The following is an 8439-nucleotide window of genomic DNA, read 5'->3' on the forward strand; positions in this document are numbered from 1 at the left end:
CGGTTGTGACGAAGCCGGTCGCGGAAATCGAAAGCATTCCCAGAGCTGCACCCATTTCCGCCGAACTTGGTCATGCCAATGACGACGATCGCACCGATGTAAAGACACAAACGAGTCGCAGTGTTCGATCGAAGAAAAGGGTAGTTTTGAAACTCATGCGGTCGTCACAAGACAACAAGCCAGGGAAAGGGACATGGTTTTTCGCAGACTGAAGGTCCCCGAATTAGCAAAGAGATTCAATCCGGAAGATTTTGTCGGGAATCAAAAAGAAAACGCAACCCTGCAAAAATGTTTCGCGGAAGTTGCCGTAATGAAGAAAGGAAGAAAGAAGGGGAGCGGAAGCACATGCTACGTGCTGGGTGACGACAAACTCCACCGACAACGTACGAGTAACGAAGGCGGAAAAGATATGCTGCAACTCGTGGTACCTAAAAAGCACGGACATGTAGTGCTCGAACTGCCTCATAGCGGAATGATGACCGGACACCTCGGAAGCGGAAAGACGTAGGACCGAATTCTGAGCGAGTTCTACTGGCCAGGACTTCAAGCCGACACCAGGCTCTTCGTGGCCCTTTGTGATATTTGCCAGAGCACTACTCCAAGGGGTAAGACAGCTAGGGCCCCACTGCAGAAGATGCCCGTGATAGACACGCCATTCAAACGGGTAGCATCGATATAATCGGTCCATTGCAACCACCGTCGTCACGTGGGAATAAGTTCATCCTGACCCTCATGGATTACGCAACGCGATTCCCTGAGGCGGTAGCATTGTCGAGTGTTGAAACCGAACGGGTCGCCGAAGCGCTGGTGAATATCTTCAGGCGAGTAGGGCTCAGGAAGGTCTCAGCGACCGCGGAACGAATTTCACATCCGACTTGATGAAAGAAGTAGCCATGCTATTGTCAATACGGCAGCTCACGACGACACCTCACCATGCTAAGACAAACGAATTAGTGGAAAAATTCAACGGAGCACTATAGACGATGCTGAAAAGAATGTATGCCGAACGACCCCGTGATTGGGATCGGTATCTTGCCCCGTTACTTTTTGCGTACAGGGAGGTTCCACAGGAGAGCTTAGGCTTCTCTCCCTTCGGGCTTCTCTATTGACGCAACGTCAGAGGACCCCTAGCCATCCTGAGGGAATTATGGGTCGAAAAGGAAATAGAGTCTGGACTGAAGAGTACATATCAGTAAGTTTTCGATATGCGGAACCCCCTAGAAGCAGTGATGGCCACTAACTACTTCTAGAGTAGTTTAACTATAACGACTAACTACTTTGCAATGGAGTAGTTTAACTAGTAGTTCAACTACTTTTCAGGGGAGTAGTTAAAGCTACTTCTTTAACTACTGCAATGTATTTTAACTACATCTATAAATACTTAACGTTGTCCATCAACACCAATCTCTTGTAGTGTTGTTGGACACCTAAATATGAATCACAGGCAGTGATAATGATATTTAAAATATACTCTTGTGCCTACGTCGCCTATTTCAGATAATGTCGTAAAATCCGCCGCCTGTCCCTTGTATATTATGCGCCTGTTGCGGATATATTTTCTATGGAGTGAAAGCTTGCGCTATAAAGGTACGTACAACATACGACGGACCATGTACGAGATTTACACTCAGGCTCCTTCGTCACAGATCAATGCGCCACGCACACATAATGTGGTGGCTGCCGATTGCGGCACTGGTCACCGTAAAATATTTTCGCGCAGCCACGATGATCGATCACGTAGCCATCCTATGCGGTTATGTACACCCCAGGACAGTAACCAATGTATTACGCAGGCCGCTAGATCGTCAAATACAAAGCTTGCGGTGGGATTCTTTCTGCGCCTCCGTTAAGGGAGTTCCAGAATTATTTCACAACAAATGAGGCTTCACTAGACAAGCATTAAAAGTGAAGATTTAGGACACATGCACGGCACAATTGCTCTGCACCTACGTTCTCATCAAAGAAGTAGCTCAAGGTCAGAAGCGCAATCGTGCCGTAAAGCTTGCGGCAAAATCGGAAGTAGTTGGCGCCTGCAGTAACCTAACTACTGTAGTTAACTACTCGAAATAGTAGTTTAACTAGTAGTTTCCACTAAATTTCTGCAACTAGTTGATAACTACTTCTTAAGTACAATCAGGTAGTTTAACTAGTAGGTTAACTACATGTATAGTTAGCTATTGGCCATCACTGCCCAGAAGACGCGTGCAAGATTGCGCACAAAGAACTCGAGCGAGTCTGGGAGCAATACTCTCGATACTTCAACGCACGGTCCCAGGATCGACGGCTCAGACAGGGGGATAAGATACTTCTCTTGCGACCGACAGAGGCAAGCAAGCTCACGGTGCAATGGAAAGGGCCTTTTCCCATCGCTGAAAAACGAGGGGCGGTCGACTACCTCGTCGATTTGGGCCACAGGAAGAAACTTTTCCACATAAACCTGCTCAAGAAGTATGAAGAGAGAAGGACGGCTCCCGAAGCGACATCAACGCCAGTAGCCATAACTGTACTCGAACTCGACGAATCCAGCGACCACGTCGACATTCCGGAGTTCAACGACAAGCCCAAGGAAACCCACAAGGATATTGAAGTTGCTCAGACCCTAACTGGGGAGCAGAAAAGTATTTGCATAACGTGATACGGGGGAAACGAGAGAAATCGAATGTCATCTGCAAATGAACACCAACCGGCCTACTAACGTAAAACAATACCCCCTGCCATTCGCGGTGCGTCAGGTCATTGAAGACGAGGTAAAGGAGATTCTACGACTTGGTGTCATTGAGAAATCGAAGTTTCCCTACAACGCCCCTGCCATCACAGTCAGGAAACCGGATGAATCCAACAGACTCTGCATCGACTTCAGACAACTTAACCGGTATTTAGTAGCCGATGCTGAACCCATCCCAAGAACCAACTCCTTGATGTCGGAAGTAGAACAGCAAACGTACTTCTCCAAAATGGACATGACCAAGGGCTACTGGCAGGTGCCTCTGAGTGAGGAATCGAAGGAATTCACCGCCGCATTCTTGGCTGCAAATGGCCACTATCAATTTCAAGAATATGCCTTTCGGGATTAAGACGGCTCCTGCAGTATTTGCTGACGTGCCACATCCTGCGAGACATTCCGAACGTGTACCATTACAACGACGATTTGCTCATAGCAACCACGACGTGGGAAGAACATGTTGCCGCCTTGCAGACGATATTGCATCGAATCGAGAAAGCTGGGCTGACAATAGGACCCACAAATCGCGAAATTGCATTTCGCGAGCTTCCTTTCCTAGGTCACAACATAGGAATAGGAATCCTGACGCCACAATACGCCATACTTCAGAGGATCCAGGACACGCCGAGACCAAAGATTAAAAAGTACGTGCGCTTCTTTTTGGGCCTTGCGGGTTACTACCGTGACTTCATGGCGAATTACACAGCAGTCGCCGCACAATTGGCCGACCTTATTAAGAAAAGATCAGCTAATGTAGTCCTGTGGACGCAGACCCGTCAGGCGGCCTTCGACGCTCCTAAGCGCGCGTTGTCCGAACCCCCCCCCCCCCCCCATCCTCAGGGCTTCCGACTTCTCTAAGCCCTTTGTACTTAGAACAGACGCCTCTGATGTTGGACTAGGTGTGTGCGTTTGCGAGGAGGGGAAAATGGACGACCCCCCATTGAGTACGCCAGCCGAAAGTTATGCCCGCGAGAACAATGCAATTGCGTGGGCGATAAAAGGATTTCATGTGTTCCTATACGGTGCTCACTTTGTACTCCAAACCGACAATCAACCTCTGAAATACCGAAATGAGGCAAAGTTCATCAACATGAGAGTTCTTCATGGGGCCCTGGCTCTTCAAGAATATGGCTTCCGGGTCGAGCATATCAGGAGCATGTAGGAGCGGACTACATGAGCCGACTCAACTAAATAGTTGCAGGAAGAGAGAGAGAGAAAAAATAATCATGTTAGGTGGTTGTATCCTGTTACTGTTATATATACCAGGGTTGCGGTGTTGCCACTCCGGGGTTGGAATGATTCCGCAATCATTCCAGATTTATCAGAGCCCAGAATGGAATTGGAATGGAGCGGCGGAAACTGTGCAGGGATGGAATTAGGCATTTTTTCGCAGGCGGAATAGAATTGGAATGTAATGGCCTGGGTGCCACACGGTCAAGGGCGATGGTTTGGTTTGGTTTGGTTTCAAGAAAAAAAATTATATGGAGATTTTGGCTCCACTAGTGTGAGGCCCGCAACCCCACATCACTTGCACCAGTTACCTTAGTGGGAAACTCCTGTAATGATGATGCCAATGAGGAGGAGGAGGAGGGCGAAATAACCTTGTCTTTGTGCTTTTTCCGTGCTGGGTAATGTAAATAATAATAATAATTTATAAATCTCCTCTATAGCACTGCTGGGCTAGCTAGTACGGTTACCGGTCCTAATTCTTTTATTGGTGGAATTAAAGGAATGGAATGGGGTTGCGAAGCCATTCCAGAAGTGGGAAATGACCATACCTACCTTTTCATTCCGAGGAATTGAAAGGAATGGAATTATCACAAATCTTCATTCCTCGGAATGGAATTGGAATGGAATGGGTGATCCCATTCCGCAACCCTGATATATACTGTTATAGCTAATGTAACGATTGCATGTAAACGTATCACTGTATGGGTACGATATCTTGTAAATTACGCCATTGGTGTTAGTGGTGTGGAGTGCTGCGCACCTTTGCGTATTCCTGTATATTAACCACATGTGTATCACTGTTTCTGCATATTGCAGTGTGGTATAGCTGAGCTATGAGAGTTATATGTATCCCGTGCAGCGGACAAAACATGCCCTTCATCCTAGGTTCTTGAATATTGGAAGTTATCAATATTCTTAAGCAGGGGGTGGTGTAGCGGAATCGGGCAGTTTTGTCCTTTTTCGGCGGCATTTCTCTCAAGTTCTAATGACACCCTGCGAGCCGGACCCACGTCGCCAGAGCCATAGCGGCTAAAATTGTCGCCTACACTTGGTTCCGTTTGCTCGGAGAAGGGTTGCGTACAATAGAAGTATTATCCTAAGTCTGGATGGGACAGGCACTTGGACGGGGTAAATTGGTCCCAGTCGTACTGATGGCATATACCGTTGCCACCTATCACGGGGTCTTGATGGGCCTCTATCTGTATAACAGAGATTGCCGAAATCTCATAGCTGTATGAAAACACATGTGGCGGCGTCCCTTTGGACAGCACACATAACTAGTTATGAGCCAATGTCTGCCGTGGGCCCCAGGGGATTCCACCCCCTTTGTTGTTTACCAGTTGTGCCACTCCACTTCTGTGATCAATTAAAGTGCGTTGTACCAAGTGTATGTTAGGTACCAGATGTGTGCGGCGTCGGCGACAAAGACGCTAAAGCCGTGCGACGCCGAATAAAACTCTTGAGGAACATGAGAGAACTGATATTCTGAGGCTAGAACACATAGAAAGGACAAATACATACAAAGCCTCAAGTGTCTACGAAATTAACGATGAAAGATGGAAGTCACTGAAAAGGTTAGCCAGCTGCAATCCAGAAGATGTGGGTTCGAGTCCTACAGCTGCTAACCTTTTCAGTGACTTCCATCTTTCAACTCTTGAGGACCCCTGTTTCGAGGCAGTCGGTCAAACATGTAACCAGAGTCGGACGTGTCAGCACCTGCTCCCCAAAATTCTATTTGAAAACAGTTATTCCCTCTGCGATGGTTCGACAATATCGTTTGGTGAAGTGAAGTGTGTGTGGTGATCATTGGTTGGGACTTTGTCTGCCAGTCACATCAAGAGGACCCCCTGAAGACTGCCATCATCAATTACCAGTCAGCTAAGACATTCATTCCATTTCCTTCCTACGTACCAGGACTCTAACCGACCCGTATTATTTCGATCTGAGCGTTGTCTGGTTTCCCTTTGTACAAATGGCATCATGGTGTTGATAGTGTTCTCGTAATTCTAGATAGAAATTGTTGCGTTAATTAAATTAGTTGTTATTAACGTTACTCTCTCCTCTCATTGTGTGGCGCATGGGGACGTGTGTCGATTGACATAGGGCAGCCCGATCACTCTTCCTCATTTATTTGTCCGGAACGGTGTTGCTGAGTATCCGCTGTGCAACCGGAAAACTGTCGCCGGCGAATTCGTCTCACCTTTATCCAGAGGTTAAGGATGATATTTCACCTGGCGCGATCGCGAATAGGTCCCAGTGGCACAGCATCCCGGGAACGCACCAGGTTTCCGTGAAAACGAGTATTTAATTTCGCGATTCGAGGTCTGTTTCCTTCCGCGGGATCGATGTCAAGCTATGTTCATGAGTACAATTTTTCCCGACATTTTAGCGGTTGCGAAATTCGTGAAAATTAATACATCGCTAATAAAAAGACGTTTACAGCATTTATTGAACGCGAGCCATTGCATTTGCTAACAGACAAATACTGTTCTGCCCAGGGACGGCTACGTGCCGTACAACTTCCGTTCAGCGTCGAAGCAGTAACGAAAGAGTACGGGAACTTGGTTGCCATTACTGACTGGCAGCATTCGTTGCAGTTTTGAAACTATCGTTTTTTTTAACAGTGTAGCATTGGGACAAAGCGCGGAGACAGAGAGGAATCGAACGATTCTCAGCTCTGAATATTTCTACGGTCTCTGAACTTGTGATGTTTCATACTGACTTCTCCGCCTTTCATTTAAAGATCTTCCTATATGTAACACTTTTCGCCAGGGAAATCCGCTTTAACTGGAGCGGGAGTGAGAGTGAACATTGGCACGTGATCGCTTCCCATTGTGCCAGCATCTATCATCCTAAGAGCCCTTGACGCTTGTCTCGTGGAACAGATAATTATTTTTTAACAGATTGGACACGAGAGTCGTTCTGTGCTTTCCACAAGCTAATCCTGCGAAAGAGTTAACTTCTCCATATTGTATTTTCTATATTTCAGTTTGATCTATATTTCAACAGCCTCTACACAGATGCGTAGTATGTGTTGTACACTTAACCCTTATTCATGAAGATGTGTTATTATTATTTATGGCAAAAAGGACAATCCCAAAAGAAGAACCGCCTATGTGACAAATATTATTCCGACTCCCAGCCTGAGGCTTATCCTTCAATTATTGACGTACACACATAGATGTGCTAGAGCACGATGCTCCATATTATCGTTGGTTCTCGGCAGCAGGCCTTTTTTTTCCCTCTTTTGCTACCATTTTAGAATGACTCGCTGAAGCATACTTTCGTGCGGCTGAGGATTTTCTTGGCTTCAATAGCATTGCCAAATCAATCTCGAATGCGCGACGACTCAGCTCGAAGTAAATCTTACACGAACAGCAGGGGCTGCAGACAGGCTCTTCTATAGGCTTCCCTGGTATGTGTTTGAAAAACTTTGGACATCTGTAATGAGCTGAGCCTCTATAAGAAAAAAGAAAACGAAAAAAAGACCTACAGATTAAGTATTCTGTGTACTCTTAGGAGATTGTATGAACGATTTTGTGGTATCTGTCAGACACAAACCAACGCGTGAAGAACGTTCATTTACGTGTTTTTTCTCCTTCTTTCTAGCATACGCACACACACATGCGATACGCAGCTCAGACTGGAAATGTCACCCTTGAAGCCCTGCCCTTTCCAGCGCGTTTGTGTAGTCTACCTGGCCTGAAATGCCCGTAAAGAGGTGAGTGAAAATAGAGAGTTTTAGCAGACCGTTGATAAGGTGACTTGCGTCGAACCGTATCAACCGGAACCAATCAGTGGATAAGATTCTGAGTCACGCACAACTGCGATTGGTTCCGATAGGCACGATAACCTTATCAACCGTATACTAAAACTCACTAATAACTCCTACGCGTCGTCACACGTTACCCAACACAGATGTTAGGGAGCAGTGGTAATAGAATTTTATTTTCCCGCGTCACCGTAATTTTCCGATTTTCATGGTATTAAGAAGGGACACGGCACAATATTACACGGAGTTCGTTGGGCTGGTATTTAACAGACTTCATCTGGTGCAATGCACAGTGCTTAGTATTTTAGAAATGGCTCTGAAACGAGTGACGCATCCAGCATTACTGACATATTACACAATTTGGCATCGGTCGTGCGGAAAGAATTTATCTCGAAATGTAACGTCCAATGTCTTCTTCCCAAACAGGGTCCATAGAGGGTGTTGGCGGTGTCTCTACGTGAGCATAGCGGGGCACCGTATAAGCCCTGGCCAGCAAGATCAGGAGTATTATTATAATCATGCACAGAATCCATATCACAACTGAGGCCTGCACCACACACATTTTCTGACAGTTGTCACTATGCGTTGCATAGACGCTACCCTTGCTTAATCTAATGTCACTGCCTTTCACAAACTGTGAATTGCCATCGGTGTCATCCCGCCTACGAGATTTTGCCAGCTCCCGTGGAGCTCCACAGCCTTTCGCTTCGGCCTT

Source organism: Ornithodoros turicata, unplaced genomic scaffold (assembly GCF_037126465.1).
Source record: "Ornithodoros turicata isolate Travis unplaced genomic scaffold, ASM3712646v1 ctg00001042.1, whole genome shotgun sequence".
In the NCBI taxonomy this organism is placed as follows: domain Eukaryota; kingdom Metazoa; phylum Arthropoda; class Arachnida; order Ixodida; family Argasidae; genus Ornithodoros; species Ornithodoros turicata.